At 51.9% G+C, this 20275-nt stretch overlaps 1 pseudogene; it reads right to left on the bottom strand.

Annotated features, from left to right (window-relative positions):
• The window catches only part of LOC129785703 (hydrocephalus-inducing protein homolog), a 67663-nt pseudogene extending 55086 nt beyond the window's left edge, over positions 1 to 12577 (bottom strand).
• Between the last annotated feature and the right edge of the window lie 7698 nt (positions 12578 to 20275).

The raw sequence follows: 20275 nt of genomic DNA, 5'->3' as shown, positions 1-20275 counted from the left end.
GGCTGTCTGGCGTTTAGCAGCAGGAAGGCAAATCAAATTACCAAAACCATGTTACTGTAGAGATGAGCAGAGCAGTCTCCAGATGTATGGCGTGGCATCGCTGCGCTGGAACTATCACCTTGCCCCCACTGAAATCAGTGGTAAATCTGCTGCCATAGGGCCAGGAGCCATTACCCCCAGCAGCGCTCTTATGGATGAGCTGATAAAAACTCTGCTTCTCGTCACTCACTGGCTGCCCTGATTTTTTCCTCAGTGCTTTTAATTAATTTGATATTTTTATCACTGTTGAAGCAGCAAGCGCTTTAGGATTTTAATGATTTAGGAATTGCATACAGCAGCAAACTCCCTTCAGCAGAACCGATCCAGCCTCCGCCACAGCTGGGATTTCCTGCTCCTGTCCCCATCCCCTCCTGGAAGGGCCCTAAGGCAGCCAGCCCAGGCACAGACACGCACCTATTGCTCTAACCCAAGCGCTGACAGCCAGCGCCTCACCCACCACCCAGCACCTCGCCTACCACCTGCTCAGCTGGGGTTTAAGCTTGTCAATACAGATGCTGCCCCATCCAAGACAAAAAGAATAATCTCCTTTTCTAGACATCTCAAATATTCACCCTAGAAACTGCAGAAGGGCTTTTGCTTTTCCTATTTGGAAGGTAAAATACTAGGAAGGGAACTGCAGCAAGCAACCTGCATGATTTAATACCGCATTTCAGGAAAGCGTTTCATCTTCAGCAAGTCGTTCTGAGTTAGCAAGTTTGTACTCAATCTTGCAGCCTAAGCCCTCTAAAATAAAAGCTATGGGCAGCCCATATGAATTTAAAGCACCTATTATCTGGCTACTTCATGTCCTGCACTGTTTCGATCCTCAGAAACTCATTAGCAAATGAAGAATGTTATTTGCTTTTGTTGTTGTTGTTCTTTTGGCCACACTACTGTAACAAAGGCATTGCAAAGCCAATTGAAAGCTACCTGCCTTATTAAGTCTTGGCATGCCATATTTACTTAGCTCCCTCTTCCAGGTGCCAGGTAGGCAGAGGAGGATGCAAGTTCAGATCAGCAGGAGGATAAAGAAAAAAGGAACTTCAACAACTGGAGCTACTTGGAGCAAGTAAAAGGAAGTAATTGTCAAGGTGTTGTCATTGCTAAGGAGCAAATGGATCAACAGCAATGCAATTAAGAGCCCAAGAAATAAATCCCCCCCAAAAGCAAGCACAGGCAGCCTTCCCAGCTCCGTTGCTGGTGAGGGGCGCTGGGACCACCTGCACAGCAATGCACAAGGGATTTCTCCAGGGACCTGAGGGCAAGGCTAAAGCAACAAGGATTTGGTTTCACAGAGACAACCACGACCTTGAGAGAGAAAGATGCCTCTCGCCATTCATGCAGATGCACATTATGCTCCAAGCCCCCTCTCCAGGGACACCGTGGGACATGGCATCCCGTGCAAGGCTTGACTCAGCACTTCAGAGCGGGCTGACCCTTCAGCCACGCTCTACCACCCCACCAACGTGGGACCTTGCACCAGGCTGAATGCAGCGCCAGCCCAAACAGGGGGAAACCCAAGGCAGGAGGGGTGCTAGGCAGAAGCTGGCTGTTTGTGCCACTGTGAACCCATGGTCCCTTAAGCTTTTGAAAGCTGAATTGCCCTCCCTTGGGGGCAACAGGTTGCAAAGCCTCTACTTCAGCACTGCCTCGTGTTACCAGGGCACTAACCCTGCTACGCACTTGCTTGCAGCCTAGGGGCACAGTTGAGACCAGTTCAAAATGTTGTTCTGCTTCGCAACTGCAAACCCTTAGCAGACTGTTTAAGACCAGGTTTCTAAATAAACGTGCCTGGATGACAGAGGGGTTGCATCCCATCTATGCTTTAAAGTTTGCTGTGTTTAGACACAGCTTCAGGCTATAGGTTTTCATGAAAACACGACTTCATCCTGCATACAACTCCCCTCTCAGTTTCACGGAAGATACAGACAGTTGTACGATGGCTCCCCTTCTCGTGCTCCCCTGTGACAAGCAGTAAATTACAAGCTCTGGCCTTCCAGGTATCACCACTGGCGTCTGAACTGGCACCCACTGAGACTGAAGCAGCTGCTCGTCTTGGGTGTTGTTTCAGGCTCTTTGTAAACTCAGGCTAACAGTAATTACTGTCGCAGCAATATCAAGCCTAACTGCCCAGAACCCCAAACTCAGATGTCAGTTTCCCTGCATAACCTATCCCAAATGCTTCACTGAATTCCTTGCAGCAGCCAACCTGCAAAGAAAAGATCCTTGTAGCATGAGGTAACACAGCAAGCCAAGCAGGGAAAGCTCCCGCTGAAACCCTGATATAAAAAAAGGCTGGAAAATAAGGGCCGTGACAACAGAGGAGAGACCAGAGGATGAAGATCCGTTCGCAGCAGAGGGGGTGCCCCTGCGCCTGCCCCCCTCAGCCGCCGGTTCGCAGGAGTCTTTGAAATGAGTCACTTGGCTTCAGGTTCCTGTGGCGCCGCGCCATTTGCCTTGGTCTTCTGCCCCTTTCCTCCTCACAAGAGTCATCTTAAAAGTATTCTTGGAATAGCTTCTGTGCACAACAAAACATCTAGCAGGGCTGGGCTGAATTTTAAAGGACTTCATTTCAGTCATGCAATAACTCACCGTCCTGTCATATTTCAGAGTAATCAATGTGCATTAATTCAGTCTCCACTGAGCATCAGCAATGAATTTCACAAACCTCACAGACTGAACTTGCACTGCCTGAAAACAGTGCACTGCTACAGTGAAAAGAGCAAGAGGACAACACAGAATAAGCTCTGCTATGTTTTTATGTGCTTCTTGCTTCCTTCTTCCTTTACAATAAACTACTAATAAGCCTGAAGGACGCACAAATGGAAGTATTTCTGTCTGTTGTTTATCTGCCGGTCAGTGCCACAATGGTTTCCAGTTCAGCAGAGGCCGTCAGACCATAACGCAAGAACACACGGGAACAGGGGCTGGCACGAGAACACCCACGCTGTACAATGGAGCCATAAAACAGAAACGTGCAAATCAGAAGCAGCAAGAGTAACAAACTGGAAATGTTGCCCAGCAGAAAAATTAGCAGTTCATTTATAACACAAGTGCCAATAAACCAAGAGGCGCGTCAGCTATTCCTTTTCTGACAGTCTGACCACGTGGCACATTCCCAAATGACTGCGAGACAGTAGGAAACTGCTCATTTTCCAAGAAAGGGCTACGTGGCATTTCAGCCACTAACAACTCACATGGCCCTATTACTTAGGGCTGAGGCACAATTTTACTCCTTTCAATCAGGAGTGACTTCACTGAAGTCAGACTTACTCCAGGGAAGAACAGATTCAAAGCAAGAGAATGACACAAACCGGCTCCTCATCAGGAAGACCCAGACCCCACTTCACTGGGTTACCCACAGTCCCTGTGGATCATGCAGTATCAGAGATGTAGGAGTTATTCAAAGGCAGCACTCCTGAGCCTTCCACAACTAACACACAGATACTCTGCAGGCAAGCAACTGCAAGCCCAACACAGGTGGCTTTACAGAACCATCTCCCAAAGCCTGCCTCTTGGCTAAGGGCTTTTCAAGGTGCTCTGCACATCCTGACCATGCTACTGATGCATTTCTAGCTGAGCGACAGCACTCCGGCACTTTCCTGACTCACACTCCATCAAGTACGAGACAAAAAGTTCGATTTATACAACATTCTGGTTCTGCTGTAGAGTCCCCATGTGCTCCTCACCAAGCCGCCCACATCCCTCTCCCAATGCCCTGCAAGGAGCACAAAACCCAGGTCGGCAGAAACCGCCAGGGTGTCGCTCGAGCTGTGCAGAGGACCTCGCTGGCACAGCTCCCTAATGCCACACACTCACCAGTTCAAGGGCAAGACAAGGGACAAAGTACTGGACATGAGTGGTCCTGGGAGTTACCTCACCCTACTTCTATTTGGGGTGATGTTCATGTGTTGCTCTGCTGCTTCTCTGTAGTTGAAGAGCAGCTCTTTGCCCTTCATGGGAACCGATTTACTTCCATCCCAAAAATGAATGCTCATGAATACTAGTCAATCACATTTTAAAGGAAGCAGTGTCCCCTGCAAAGCCTACCTCGGTGGGATTAAGCTCTTATGTCACTTGGGCAGTATGGAGAACTGCCCTAAGCCAACATCATTTTAACCTTCCATACGAATGACGTAAAACAATTTCTCAGTCCCTCCGCAAAGCAACAGATCATTTCACAAGCATGGGGAGCCAGGCACCACAGGGCATTTCCTCTCTAGTTTGCTACAGCCATGCTGTTTGAGGATAGGACAGGGTGTTCAACTAAGTCTAAGCAGCAAACGGAAGATGAGAGAACAGCTGTGCCCAAAGAGAGCCTGCACCTCTGGCCTGGCACAGAAACACCAGCTGGCTCAGAGCGACCCCCTCACCTTGCATCACCCACAAAGTCACGCAAAGAACTGTGCCAAGAGGCAGCAGAGTGCTGGTGTAAAGAGTCAGCCTGTCTGTCTGTGTTCCCCTGCAGGGCTTCCTCCCTTCCATGCCAGGTACTAAACCCTTTTGCGTTAACAAGCCTCCAGGTAACACCGCCGCCCCTTCACATCACGGCACAGTGCCAGACTTGCCAGGGCCACAGCACCGATGTTCCAACCTCCGAGCAAAAGCACGGCACACGGGGCAGGGAATAGGTGCCAGCTGACACAGCAACCACAGCCCCATGCACGCAGGCACAGCCACACCAGCGTGACTGCCCAAAGGCTCCAGGCTAACACTCTGCCTGCAGATGCTACCTGCCCCTTCACTCCTGTGTGCGCTCCAGATGCCTCAGTCCTCTGCAGCACACCAGCCTCCTGCTGGTTAAAGACATCTGGAGCTCAGCGTGTCTGGGCCAGGCTGGCTCCCTGCCACGAGCACAGCGCATCTTCTCCCCTAGAATCACAGCTGGAGCACAGGCGGGCAAGTATCCTCAGGGGCAGCACAGCGGCAAGGCTGGAACACAGAGGGTATGAAAAAGCATCACCTTCGCTCCAGCCCAGGGTGAGGCAGGGAACTGGTTGCCAGACGGGAAAGGGGAAAGCTCTCTGGATCTAGCCATTCCCCTAGCGTTTTCCATCATAATTAAGCCCCTAACATCGAGTAGAGAGGTGCGATGGCTAAACACCTTATCAGCACCCCTCCCTGCCATTTCCCTACTGTCCCACGTGCGCCTTCCCCTGAAAACGCCCAGGAAAGCACAGGGAGGGAACGCACAGCTCGTCAGTCCCTGCTGCGGTGGCATCGCATGGTGCTGCCAGCCAGGATGTGACCAGCTGCAGGCTGCCTGACCACAGCCTAGAGCAAACCTCGCAGCACGGCATGGGCTATGACCGGTGTGCAAGAAAAGTGCCGGCTTCAGACAGAACGTTCCGCCGTCTCACTACTGCGGCCAACACGATATGCATTCAAGAAGCAACTCCAGTTTTCAAAGGTGGTGGTCCTCACTCTGATCAGGCTCAGCTTTGGGTCCTCCAAACAACAGGTTTGTATTTATGCAAACAGGCTTTTGTATTTATAATTATCAGAGCAAACCCGTAATTATGCAGCAATAGTCAGATACTAGAAACCAACACCATGAGAGGCCACCCCACCACACAGTGCACTCTTATCCCTGAAGCCAACAGACATGGCATTAAACGTTCCAGCACCAAAGGATAATCACAGTCTGAAGCATAGAAGAGCCTCCAGCCTATGACAGCATCATCTTCACCACAGGAAAAGTTTCCCCCAGCTGCAGATCCAGTGCAATGCCACCGAAACCAGGACAGTGCCTCAAAACCCACAGCAGATGCCCTGTTCTGAACCCAGCCCCGCAGGTTCACCTCCCACTGAAGGCACACACCTCTCGGGACCTCCAGTCTCACCTTGTTCTCATCAGGGGAGAAAACGATGCGGAAAGTCGCAAGCATGCCAGGCAGTACCTTGCGGCACACAGCATGGTGGCTGATCAGCTTGAAATAAGGTGAGCTCTCCAAGATGACCTTCACCAGCCCAGGAACCTGCAGAAAAGAGAGGAAAGTATGATCTTGCAGCTTGTGGAAACAGGAGGAGAAGAGGCCTGGTGATACCACCTTCACAAAGCACTTTTAGCTCTGGAGGTACATACACGTAACACATAAGAGTGAACATTAATCCCTTCTGCCTGGGCAAAACAGCTCGAGGCCAGAGGCAGCAGGGCGATGAAGGAAGGGCCAAGCAGGGAAGACACCAGCAGCACGGCGGTATAATATCTGAATCAAGTCACCCGTGTATTCAATAAGCCCAGAGAATCTGCTGGCTTCTGCCCGTACACATCCAGGCAGACATGCCCCTAGAAGGGGCATGTATTATCTGAACGCCAAACAGTACGTGTTAATCCTGGCGGAAGGAAGAAATTCACTTTAACGTGCTGGGTTTGAGCGGGGCAGTCAAGCTGCGGTGCTACAGTCATGTAGGCAGACCAGCAAGAGGGGACCACAGATACTGTGGCCTTACTGGGAATAAAAGCAGCAAATGAAGAGCAAAAGGAGGAAACACAGGAAGACAAAGAGACAACCCCAGAAACAGAGAGATGGCTGGGGAAAACCAAAGGGAGCTGGAAAGAAGCAAGGGAGAAGCACAATATGCTACAAGGAAAGGCTGATGCAGAGGATGAGAGCCAGCAACCTGGCCAAGTGATGGAAAGCCAGGCGACCCCCCAGGCTGTGCCTATCAACTAGGGGCTTCAAAGGCATTTTCTGCCCCGAGATACATGACTGGCACTGCCTGGCGGTGGTTTCATTATTAAAAGCCAACCTCTGCTCTCCGGAGGCTCCTGCTGCCTGTGACTGTAGCCAGGCAGCTGCCAGCGCAGGCAAGCCAGATCCCTGGGGACCCCTGCCCACCCCCAGCAGTCCCTGCAGGCACCCTGCTGCACGGTTCTGCCCTCTGGGGCACCACCAGCACACAGACAGCACACAGGCATTTTCCTAGCACACAGAGAGCAACCCCTGAGCGCCAAATCTCAAAGTCTGAAGCAGGTGATTTGGACTGGTGGGCAGCTTCACGGATCAACAACAACCCCACATGAGGCTTGGAAAAAATGGAGGCTCACTCTGCACCACCCACCCGAGCCTGGTAACCCGTGGCCAAGGCAGTCCTGAACTCTCCAAACGCCCTTGGAACCCAGCAATGTCCTGGGGCGGCGAGTTCCAGGAGCCAACTTCACAGTGCAGACAGGCATTTTGGTCACCATGTCCCTTAGAAGGGGAGCACGTGTGGCTCAGACCTTCAGCAAAAGCCACCCAGAACATCTGAGGGTGCTGAGGAACAGCCTGAAAATAGAAAAGCAATTTTACAACACAGGTAAGAGCAGGAAGTATATAGTACAGCACTTCTGTAGTTGCATGATTACAGAGCCTCTATGCGGAATACATTTTGCTGTCAGCTGGATTTTTATGGGGCAGACAACTTCAGGCTACCATGCAGTGTAACTCAGTATGATTCAGGGGAATGTGGGAAACTGGCACGAAAAACTTGAGACGGAGCACAACGTTGCTTTTCTCCAGGACATCGCCAAAAGCCAACCAATTTAGAATGTAACACCCTCGCAGGATTATCCTCTCTGTCTTTCTGTATTTAAAACATACCAAAGATTTTCCTGGAGCTTATCTTACTTTTACACCCATGCTCTCCAGTGGTTGAGCTCTAACTAGCTTCAAAACTACACTGTTTTGGGAAAAAAACCACAGTTCACACATTGCCTCCCCCTTCACAGGGCACGTAAATCCCAAGGTGCAGCTTTACACAGTACAAGTTTATTATCATTTACTGGGAATGGCAGAAATGTTAATGCAGATGATCTTTTCCACTTGAGGAAGCATGAATAGAGCAAATTAACAGTTTGCCTGTTGGCTGGTACTTGGCAAAGATAAACATTTTGAAGTGCTGCATGGATAATGGAGCAGGTGAAGCCAAAGACTCAGTGGGAATGAAGCAGAGAGCAGGAAGAGAGAAAGTGAGGACTGAGGCACATTTTAATCAGGGACGAGGATACCTACAGCAAAGACTGCCCAAAATTCAGCGCAGATCACACCAGTGGCATCCCCCGGGTGCAGGCACACATGCTGCATCTTATCAATGTTCCCAAGTTAAATGCCAGACCAGGAATGGTGCAGTACTCTCCCGGAATAACTGAGGGAGCACACCCGCATCCTTCCTTGCCAAAGGGTCTTCCATTTTCACCCACATCCCTGTCACAACCTGTTATCTCAGGAGATACTTGGACTTGCTGTTCTTCCACCTGCAGTATGCCTCGACAGCTTTTTTTTGTTGTCCACCTGTTTGCCCTCCCCAACAGGGAAATTTGGAAAGGAGGCGAATTCACCGTCTCTTGTGCACACTTCCATCTTCCCATCCCACCCTGCCCTCACGCATACCCCTTCCTCTTCATTACAGAAGAGTATCCTTAATTACACCCCTCTTTCTGACCTGTCTCTACTGCCCGTGCACTTACTGCTACGTATCAAGAGAAACCCCTGCGTGTATGAAAGTGCGCAGGGAGAGAACACCAAGCTCAGCTCCTTTCCTCCCTCCTGCCTTTTCCCACCAGCTTGCCCTTGGCACATGCCTCATTCTAGCAAACGTTTCCCCAGCTGAAGTTCAAAAGGTCCCAATTTCCCTCCTGACAGTGGAACAAAACTGCTGACATTTTTCAACTTTTCCATTCTCAACTTTCTTGGGAAGTCTCAAAATGATCGTTTTTTTCAAGTAAAGGTGGAGACCTTTGAGGGCACTTTACTCCAAACAGGCCGTGGCTCTCCAAAGGGGAAGCAGAGCATCACGTTGTCTCAGGAAAACCTGAGCAGAACCCAATTAAGCTTAGCAGGAGCCTGAAGGGGCACCTAAAGGCCTCCCGCTGCTGCTGCTAAATCAGCCTGCTTCCACTGCTGTTTCAAAACACCTTTCCTGAAGCGCTGTTACCACTAATTATAACTTACTCCAGCATAAAGTGGAGAAGACCCCACCCCGAGCTCTGACAGCCCATTCAGCTCTCTGTGCAGCTCACCCAGAGGCAGAGGTGCCCTGTGGAAACTGAGATTAACCACGGAGCCACCAGGACGCGGTGCACACGCGAGGGAAAGCACGAGGGCAGGGAAGAACTGTACAGCCCCCAACATTCCCACCCGTGCAGGGCTTCCACGGGGAAAGGTGCTGACCAGAAAAGCTCCTTTCAGCTAGGTACCACCAACACACAGCCAAAACCAGGGGGAGAAACCTCAGCATGGCAAGATTTCCACCGTCTTGCAAAATAAAGGCGGTGAGACGTTTTATTCTGGATGCGCTGTGCTGCAGCAGGCGACTGGCTGTGCTGTGCACCGCACGGATGACACTGCTCTCCAGTTCCAGCACAGGGTTAAACTTCCACATCCCAGCACTTACCTTGTCCACGTTCCTCAGAATCAGTGGCACTTCATAGACCTCATCGGGGACGTAGCTCTGAAATACCACCTCTGATGGGAAAGGCCGGAACAAGCTCTGTTCCAGGGCAACTGCCGAGAACTGGAGATGCAAAAGAGAGCAGAGAGTTTCAGCCGCGGGGAGAAAGACTCATCGGTGAGAGAATACAACACTGGCCTCCAGCGAAGGACAGTCCCTTGGTGAGTACGCCTGCCCAGCTCACGCTAGGGGAACAGAAGCTCACCCACCTGTGTTCTGAGCAGATCAAAAGTTTCTGGGCCACACTAGAGCAGGCTCAAGCGAGCAGCTCTTTTGGCAGGTGTTTCTCCAGGTCGCCTTCTCCAACAGGCAAGGCAGCACTTACCTCCGGCAGAGCCCTGGGCTAACACGGTCACACAGCTCCAGAGCACTCACTGCAAGAGCTGTAAGCACTCGTGGAGCAAGGGAAAGCCAAGAATTTACAGGAGACCCCATGGGAAACAACTTGGGGATCATCTTTACTTTGAGACACAGAGACCGAGCCCAACACATCCTCAAATCTCTTTTTTGACACACAGCCCAGAAACCAGGAAGAAGAGAAGACAGGCCAGAAAGGAACACCGCCGTTAAGAAAGCGACAGATGAGGTGGTAAGTTCCAGGTACTTTCCCAGCATCACTGGGCAATCTGAGTAAAGCTGGACTTGGCATCTCCTTTTCCCACGAGCTTTAAATGGATGCTTCATTATATTCTATTATTGCCATTTTCTTTAATACCACTACAGAAGCAGGTCTGAAAACATACAGAAACAGCAAATGCTTACAGCGCCGAGGCGTTACTTTGAGAAAACTCCTCCCTGCTCTGCCTCCCCCCTTCCAGCTGAACTCTTCACACTCACAAGACACAGGCACGTCTCCTGCTTCTCCACAGGAGTCAGGGTCGTGCTGAAGCCAGCGGCCACAGCACACGGCCAGTTCTGTGTGCGCTCGTCCGAGGCGTTCCCAACCTCACGCGCTGTCTAGGGCAATCCTTAACCAATTTGCTACAGGTCTCTCGCTGGCAGTTTTCCACTCAACAGCCTACCTCAGTCATCTACCCCTTTGGAACGTGTGTTATACTAAGCAGATCTGTAAGAAAAGCAGCTTTAAACACACGTGTAAATAAACATTGATCCAGATAAAGCACACCCACTCCCCTCTGCCCAGGGCCATTCCCCTGTGTACCCGGCAGCCTGAAAAATCTAACACCCTGTACGGGTCCCACTCGTTGTTCCAACCCAAAGCATTCATGCAATTGCTTTAGCTACACCTTGAGTAGTTACCGTAGGCCCTCGGCCCTCAAAGGCCAACGCTGCCACCACTGAGGGCATCCTATGACCCCAAGTGTTCGACAGAGACTACACCAAACCAAGGGCTGGCTATTTCAGCAGGAAGGTGGGAAATTGCAAGCTTGCATCCTTGTGGCCCGCCCCAGCCTTCCCCCAGTATCATGCTTTAGCCGCAGTAGCTCATCTCCAGCAAAAGCCACCAACTTCAACAGAGGTTGTTTATATGGGCTTAGCGCAGGTCAGGACTTCAACATCTCACTGGGGAAAAATGTTTTACCTTTCCCCCAGCAGAAGGAACTCCACACCGGCAGCAGTCTGAAACAACAACAGGACTTAGTCACCAAGGCATTTAGATAAGCTGGAGGCAAGCCTGTCACAAGCACGCGCTCTCTTCAAACGTCACATCAAACAGCAAGGAAAAGGGCAAGAAAAGGCTACCTTACGATGGGAGGCTTCGCTCATGTCTAGAATCTGGATAATCTGGGGTCGACGCATCTCCCGAGTGCTGGCCAGCCTCTGCTTGGTGGTAAGAGACATCTCCTTCAGGAGGGCAGAGGGAGTCAGCTGAAATGCAAAACACCAGCAAGAGCTACAGAACTGCCTTTATTCAGAAAGGCTTTTCTTCTTCAAGAGCCACCGATGAACAATTTGTGATCATAGCCGCTAGGATAGTCCTGGAAGTCCCATAACTACCTGTTGAAATATTTACCATTAGTAAATTAATGATAGAGAGTGCAATACACATGCTCCAAACAAGTAGCTTTGTCCCGTTAGCTTCTCCTTCGTGATTTGATGTGACATGTTGGGGGTTTTGCTCTTCGGGCATTTGTTTCCTTTCCAGTTTGGCCGGAGTGAGCCAGTGACCTTTGAAAAAGGTTGGGAGGAGTTACCAGAAATCCCTTAACTCCACCCTTGCACAACGCTCACAACCACCACACATGTGGAGATGTCACTGCTGGGTGAGTCAGGAAAGCAGAAAACCAGTGTTGTGCCAAGACTGAGGTGGAGAGGAATGGCTCCAAGTTTTAGTTATCTCTTTTGAATTAGCACTTGTTTTCTCTGTTTGGGCCTCCGAGACCCCTCCACAGAAGTATGCAAAGGTATCTCCTCGACAGAGCTTCAGCACCAGGTCATCTTCAGCCAAGTGAGCTCTGGTCAGCAAAGGGCTGTCTGAGGATGGGGAGGAGGAATTGCCCTGACTCCGCTGCTGTCTGCAGCGCTGGATCTGTGCTCCACACGGGATACGGGACAGAACAACTGTTTTGGAACCTGTTCCATCTGGGACCAGCCATACCTCTCGAAACCTTCAAGCAGAGTTTGAGCAGCCCACCACGTGCCCAGCTGCCTGGAGGGCAGGTATGGTCAGAGCAGCGCTGGCAAGCATCCCGAGGTGACAAAACGTTACTGCCCACACAAAGGGGGCGGAGAGAAGCACACGCTCACGCTTCAGCTATTCCGGTGCAATGCCCGGCACGTTCATTTAAATGGCTCCAGTGGCACATCCAGACACAACTCTGGACTTCCCCTGAAGCAGCACACAGTCCATCCCCTACCGCACCATGGTCACCACCTCCGACAGAAGCATGGCAGCAGAGAGACGGGGAGGTGGTGTCCAGCTTCACAGTGCTGCCAGACAACAGGAGGGGCAGGTAGAGGAAGGACGCGGGGGCAGTTTCCAGCCTTACACAGCTCCTACCTGGCCGCAGCAGGTACTTACAGTTGCAGGCTTCTCTGTCCCTCTGGCTAGCTTCGGCTTACGAGGCACTACCACTTGGCTCGGGAATCTACCAGCCATCCTGGAGGACCCCGTGAACCAGCGGGGCTTTCCAGTGGCCATGCCTCAGTTGACCTGCAAGGAACAGCAACGGGACTTGGAAAACCCAGCATCCCCTTCCATGGCAGACCCAAAGGAGACAGCTGTGTCTCCGGGCTGTGGCTCCTTCATAACTGGAGAACAGCCGGCATCCCCACCCTGTTTCATAACTAGACCATATTTCAGTGGCAGAGTTAAGACTGATAGAAGTAAAAGCCCAGAACAAACACTCCAAAACAGCCTTTTGCTGTGGGCGCAGTCCCACAAGCCACAAACACACGTCAAAGACTGCTGCCACTTCTCATCTTCTCCCCCTCTTCCATGTATTTTGGAACTATTTGCTGGAATTATTATCCAAATCTCTATTAATACCCAAACTGTCCTTTATTACTCTTTAAAAGTTTTTTGGTGGGAACAATGTCACTTCACTGCTTCATTTTGCAAAAACAGCTGACCCGATGTGACTTTGTGCCTGACCCTACTAAGTGCTCAGACTATTATGAACAACCTTACACCCAGGGATCGCTGCTGCCCCAAGCATCAAAATCAGACTGCTCTCCTACTTTGCAAACCAAACGCCCATCCTTTGTGCAAGGAGCTTGGTGATGTTTTTAACTAAGGGACCATAGAGTTCAACACTCTGATTAACAACTATGGTTTCTCAAAGCTAATTTGGTTAGGTTACAAAACTTATCCAGCAAATATGACTCCTTCCAGGCATGAAATTACCATGCCCAAGAGCCTTTCTCCATGGAGAATGAGGGCCTTATTTTTTTCACTTACTAACACCCAAACTCTAGGCTCCCTACAGGCATGAAAAGCTGTAGCAGCAGAAATAAAAGCATGAAACCATTAAAGTCGCATGAGCAATTAGCTCAAATAGAAATACAACAGATGTGACAGCTTGGCCACTTCAGGCTATCCTAATGGCAGTTCCTCTCAAGCATCCTTATCCTGCAGGCAGCGTGGCTTAACAGGTCCATGGGCCATCCTTCTTCTATCACCAGCCTGCTGACAACCTCCCCATCTGTCTCTCAAAAAGTGGGTGTGCAAGAAAGGGAAAGAAAACACCCCCAGAAAGTGGGTCTCAAGCACCGACAAAAGTCAAAGGTGAGTATGTACAGCATTTACTAAGCACTACTTTGGACGAGAAATCGTTTCCCCTCCCTTTCTGGCTAACTGGACCAAGGAACAGATGGATGTCCCCACCTCTTTTTTTTTCTGGGACTTGAAAGACCAGTGGCCTCAAACCCAGCTCTACCCTAAAATTATTTTACATCCTGACAATAAGTAAAAAATCACAGATCCTACCCCCTCCTGCTTCCTCCTGTTCCACATCGTTTTTCTTCATGTGGACTTGCTGTGCACAGCTAGACACCATTCTATGCAAAGACCACCATTCCCTTCCCCTCAAGTTTGACCCACATCCTGCAAACGAGGCAATACTTTCAGCTCATTACTCCCGAAACAGCTACAGCATTGCGCATGTTCACTGTACCAGGCCCTTCATAGTTTCAGGGAACAACAGGGTTGCCATTTCCTTTTGTCCTTGCCGGGAACATGAGAGAACAGCACGGTCCTACGGACACAAGGGCATGCTGCAGCTGGAGCTCGGATTGAAAGCCAGAAATAACTATTCGTTAAGAGAGAAATCTAATGGGGATGATACAACACTAATCTGGGTATCAGTGCTTTATTACTGGGTCTTGAGAGTAACTGGATTATTTCTTTCAATTTTCTAACTATAATTTCACTTCACTTGAAACTAATCCTGCTCATCATGCCCACACCAGTTATTTCCAGAGGGCTTCCAGTCTGCATGCCCCCATACCAGTCCAGCAGCTTCCCCTACCCTCTAGCCCCAGAGTTAGGCACTTCCACAGCCCCACTTCCCTGGAGCCTGCAGGGACCAGCCTCCTGCATTAGGAGGAAAGCAGCAGAACTAAGAAAGCAGCCACATTCTCCTGCGGGGGCAGGACAAAACAGCAACCGCAACACAGCCCACCTCCAGCCACCACCCCTGGCTGCTGCACGGGGAGCTCCATCTTCCCCACCTCAGAGAGCCCTTCACCCCCCCCAGAAATTAAGGACAGACTGCAACTGCCCCTCTGCTCCAGGCTCAGGGCACAGACGGCTCGGGCACCTCGACTGTGGGTTCAGAGCATGAACGCCCCAACCCTGGGCAGGGGAACCAGCTGCGCCAGGACACAACAGCTACCATCACCTCAGAAAAGCAATGAGGAAATATACCCAGGGCTGGGGTACAATTCCTGACGTGTCTCAGGAAACCCACATGTGCCAGAGCAGGGTGCCAAGCTCCAGCCCCCTCCCCCACGCTCCCTTTACTCCAGTACCTACTACTATGTACTGCTCTGCTTTTGTGCTGTGCCTCACATGGCTGCCAGGGCAGGGTGAGAAGCAGCAAGAGAATTCCTTCCTGGCACCTTCTCCAGGGGAGCAGCGCTGCACTTTGCCAAGGTGAGGTTTTTTGGCTCTGCATGATTTCAAATGTGAGGGGTCTGTTTTCTCACCACAGAAAGCAGGGAGCAGAACTTTTGTGCTGTACCTCACATGGCTGCCAGAGCACGGTGAGAAACAGCAAAACAATTCCTTCCTAGCATCTTCTCCAGGGGAGCAGCGCTGCGCTTTCCCAAGGTGATTTTTTTGTTCTGTGAATGATTCCAAGTATGAGAGGTCAAATTTCTCAGAACAGAATGCATGGAGCTGAACTTTTGTGCTGTTCCTCTCATGGCTGCCAGGGCACGGTGGGAAACAGCAAGAGAATTCCTACCTGGGATCTTCTCACCATGTCCTTGCAGCCACGTCAGGCACAGCAGAAAAGTTCGGCACCCTTCTCTCTGTGGTGAGAAATTGGACGCCTTTACATTGGCAATCATGCAGGGCCCCAAAGAGCCACCTTGGCAAAGTGCTGCACTGTCCCCCTGGAGAAGGTGCCAGGGAGGAATTCTCTTGCTGCTTCTCACCCTGCCCTGGCAGCCATGTGAGGCACAGCACAAAAGTTCTGCTCCCTGCTTCCTGTGGTGAGCAAAACTGACCCTTCAAAGCTGCAACCGTTAAGAGCCCAAAAAAGGCACCTTGGGAAAGTGCAGCACTCCTCCCATAAAGAAGGTACCAGGACAAAATTTTCTTGCTGTTCTCACCCTGCCCTGGCAGCCATGCGAGGCACAGCACAAAAGTTCTGCTCCCTGCTTTCTGTGGTGAGAAAATGGAACCAAAGTTTGTGCACTCCTGTAGAGCCAAAAGAAAAAAATATATCTTGGGAAAGTGCAGCAGTGCTCCCCTGGAGAAGGTGCCAGGCAGGAATTCTCTTGCTGCTTCTCGCCCTGCCCTGGCAGCCATGTGAGGCACAGCACAAAAGTGCTGCTCCCTGCTTCCTGTGGTGAGAAAACTGACCTCTTTTCAGTGGCAATCATGCACAGAAAAAAAATAATCACCTTAAAGCGCAGCGCTGCTTACCTGGAGAAGATGCCAGGCAGGAATTCTCTTGCTGCTTCTCACCCTGCCCTGGCAGCCATGTGAGGCACAGCACAAAAGTTCTGATCTCTGCTTTCTGTGGTGATAAAATTGATCCTTCAGAATTGCAATGGTTAAAAGCCCAAAAAATCACCTTGGGAAAGTACAGCACTCCTCCCATAAAGAAGGTACCAGGACAAAATTTTCTTGCTGTTCTCACCCTGCCCTGGCAGCCATGCGAGGCACAGCACAAAAGTTCTTCTCCCTGCTTTCTGTGATGAGAAAATGGAACCAAAGTTTGTGCACTCCTGTAGAGCCAAAAGAAAAAAATATATCTTGGGAAAGTGCAGCACTGCCCCCCTGGAGAAGGTGCCAGGCAGGAATTCTCTTGCTGCTTCTCGCCCTGCCCTGGCAGCCATGTGAGGCACAGCACAAAAGTGCTGCTCCCTGCTTCCTGTGGTGAGAAAACTGACCTCTTTTCAGTGGCAATCATGCACAGAAAAAAAATAATCACCTTAAAGCGCAGCGCTGCTTACCTGGAGAAGATGCCAGGCAGGAATTCTCTTGCTGCTTCTCACCCTGCCCTGGCAGCCATGTGAGGCACAGCACAAAAGTTCTGATCTCTGCTTTCTGTGGTGATAAAATTGATCCTTCAGAATTGCAATGGTTAAAAGCCCAAAAAATCACCTTGGGAAAGTACAGCACTCCTCCCATAAAGAAGGTACCAGGAAAAAATTCTCTTGCTGTTCTCTACCCTGCACTTGCAGCCATGTGAGGAACAGCACAAAAGTTCTTCTCCCTGCTTTCTGTGATGAGAAAATGGAACCAAAGTTTTTGCACTCATGCAGAGCCAAAAGAAAAAATATATCTTGGGAAAGTGCAGCAGTGCTCCCCTGGAGAAGGTGCCAGGCAGGAATTCTCTTGCTGCTTCTCACCCTGCAGGGCAGCCATGTGAGGCACAGCACAAAAGTTCTGTTCCCCGCTTTCAGTGGTAAGAAATTTGACCCAAGCATTTTGCACTCATGCAGAACCAGAGCTCACCTCAGCAAAGTGCAGCACGGCTCCCTGGAGAAGGTGCCAGGCAGGAATTCTCTTGTTGCTTCTCACCCTGCCCGGGCAGCCATGTGAGTCACAGCAGAAAAGTGCTGCTCCCTGCTTTCTGTGGTGAGAACATTGACCCTTCAGAGTTGCAGTCGTTAAGAGCCAATAAAAATCATCTTGGGAAAGTGCAGCCCTGCCCCCCTGGAGAACATGCCAGAAAGGAATTCTCTTGCTGCTTCTCACCCTGCCCGGGCAGCCATGTGAGTCAGCACTAAAGTTCTGCTCCCTGCTTTCTGTGGTGAGAAAATTGACCAAAACCTTCTGCACTCATGCAGAACCAGGGCTCACCTTGTGAAAGTGCAGCACGGCTCCCCTGGAGAAGGTGCCAGGAAGGAATTCTCTTGCTGCTTCTCACCCTGCCCTGGCAGCCATGTGAGGCACAGCACAAAAGTGCTGCTCCCTGCTTTCTAAAGTCAGCAAAATTGACTGTCCACAGTTGCACTGATGTAGAGATAAGACTTTCTTACTCAAAAGCAAAACCCAAGAAACCACGTACCCCTGGGAACCCCCTTGTCCTTCCGTGTGGCTGGTGACTTCCCATGGCTCTTCCACAAGGCAGGACAGATAACCACGAATTTGGAAGCCCACGTTAGTTCAAGTACACTTAGTCCTCTGACAGTCACTACTTATGGGCCAGCGGTCCTCTCACCCCTCCACAGATCTGCCTGTTAGTCCTCTAGCAGTCATTCCCCATGGAGGGACCACAAGTCCTCCACACCTACCCACCAGCTCACCAGAAATGAGTCAGACCACGCCAGAAGTGACACTGCCTGACCTGCAGGAGATCTATTAGACCAGTAACGATGGTTTCAAGACAGAAAAAACACCACCATCCACCAGCACAGCAGAAAAACAACCAGAAGAAACTTCGTACACAAACCAAAGGCACCCATCCGTACTGTACAAAGGAAAAAAAAGCTGAAAAAGGCACTCTCCACAAAAAAAAACCACCACACAGATCACAAGATAAGATAAAAATGCCATAACCCCAGGAACACAGGGCCAACAAACACAGATTCTGTCCATAACAGTAACACACTTTGACACTAACTCGCTTGACCTCTGGCATACCATAACCTTGTTGCCGCCAAACCCCAGCACACTGTAGCCCTAAGGCAACACAAAATGGAACACAAAGTCCCTGGAGATCTCGCCAGGGCTTTCAGGTGCTCCCTGACCTCAAGTATCACAACCTTCAAGAGAGAACAAGATGGAGGCAGCAGGACAACACCGCCATGCGTCTTCACACCCTGGAAAAGGGCCTGAGATAAACGCTCCTGGGCAGAGAGGCTGAGGCACTCGGAGGCTTTGAGCCAGCCCTCCACCACCACAGGGCTTCAGCTCATCATTTCTGTGTCAGAGCCACCAGGCAGGTGGCCCCATCCTCCCTGAGAGACCGCTCAGGGCACCTGTACCCAGCTCCAGGGGGCTGGACACACAGCCTCGGATCCATGGGGGGAGGGGTGCTTTAATCCTGGGAGCAGGATTTCTGACAGTGCCCCTGAGGAGGAAAGCCTCCTCAGGCCTGGAAGCCTGAGAGACATCCCCGCGCTGCTCCACATGTCACCAAAAGCAGGGGCTGAGGAAGGCTGCTTTGGGGCCCGTCGAGGGAACCAGCTCCCCTGGGCTGCTCTGCGGCCACCGGCTGCCGTTGCTGTCGCGCGGGTCTCAGTGCTGCTCTGCAGTCGGCCGTCACCTCCCCGCGGGACACTCCCCAGCGCAGCACACGTCTGCACTGGCTCTCCCTGGGGACAAAGATCACAAGCGAGGGATGGGCTTGGCTTTGCCCCCAGTCCCAGGCTGCCCCCAGAGAGACCTGCCACCCCCCGCCCCAGCTGTGCGATGTGGGCACCACGTACAGCTGCAGCTGTGGGTCAGGGCAGCTGTGGGCAGGGGGCAGGCCCCGTGGCGGTGCCCCCGGCGCTGGCAGCAGGCAGAGCTGGGGAGAGCGAGGGGCAGCCCAGGGCAGCCGGCAGCCGGCAGCGGGGCCCGGCAGGGTGCAGCACCCTCAGCAATGCCCGGCTCCTTGCGCCTCGGCCCCAGGGCTGCAGCGCAGGGCTGGCCCCAGCCGGGGCTGGGCTGGGAACAGCCAGGCAGGGCCCCTGGCACCCCGGCACGCACCTGCTCCCTGCGTGGGGCGGCCTGGTCCTTTGCAATCGACCCCGTGGCACCCAGAGAAGAGCCCTGCCCTGGGCCTGAGCCATCGCTGCAGGGATGAGGCCTTCCTCGGCGTCCGTCCCTCAAATCCCTCCCTCCGGCCCCCACGGTCCGTCCCTAAAACACTTCCCCTCGCCCCCGGTCCCTGCTGGCCCTGAAGGCTGGCCACAGCACTTGGTTTCAAGCCTGAGCTGGTCATGTCATGGCTGTTCTGGAATGTGGTACAGTGAAAGGAGAGACTGAAATGGCAAATTTTTCCCCCCAGGGCGGTCAAATGCTGGCAGAGGTTGCCCAAGGAGGTTGTGCAGTCTCTGTCCTTGGGGATCTTCAAAGGCCAAGGGCACACAGTTCTCAGCAACCTGCTCGAGGCGAGCGTGCTGGAGCAGAGGGCTTGGCCCAGAGACCTCCACGGGTCCCTTCCAACCCCCCCTCCTGTGTGGCTCTGTGCTTTGCTTTTCCTCTTAAAGCCCTCAGCTCAGCCCCAATGCCCGCTGGAAAGGGTGCTGGGGCAAGGGACCATCCCAATCTCCTCCCCGAGGGTCCACCCCAGCACAAGCGCTCCCCACTCCACAAGACCCTATGGCAGACACAGTCAGGAGAGGGAAAAGATTCTTTTATTGTCAACAGCAGCTGCAGGGGCCCAGGAGTCACAGCGGTTCAGCCGGTGAAAATCAGTCGGCACCTGCAACGACAGAGTCAGAAAGCTCTGATAAGCCCCCAGAGGCAGGAAGAGGCAGGATTTGGTTCCCCCCTCTTTGGGGGACGCTGTTTCCGAGGAATTCCTCATGGCCCAGAAGGGGCAGCTCTTGCTGGCCTCCACTCAAGGCCGGCTCCGGTGCCTTCTCCCCAGGGGTGATGTCCCTAGGGAGCTGTGCGTGCGCAGGGATGCTGACAGTGCCCCTGTGCCGCGCAGCAGGGCTCGACGGGGAGCCCCCGGGGAGCTGCCGTGGGGCTCATCCCAAACCCTGCTCAGCACCAGCCCTCGCCGGC

Source organism: Falco peregrinus, chromosome 14 (genome assembly GCF_023634155.1).
Source record: "Falco peregrinus isolate bFalPer1 chromosome 14, bFalPer1.pri, whole genome shotgun sequence".
Taxonomy (NCBI): domain Eukaryota; kingdom Metazoa; phylum Chordata; class Aves; order Falconiformes; family Falconidae; genus Falco; species Falco peregrinus.
The sequence above is the reverse complement of the archived record's forward strand: the minus strand, read 5'-3'. Positions and strand labels throughout refer to the sequence as shown.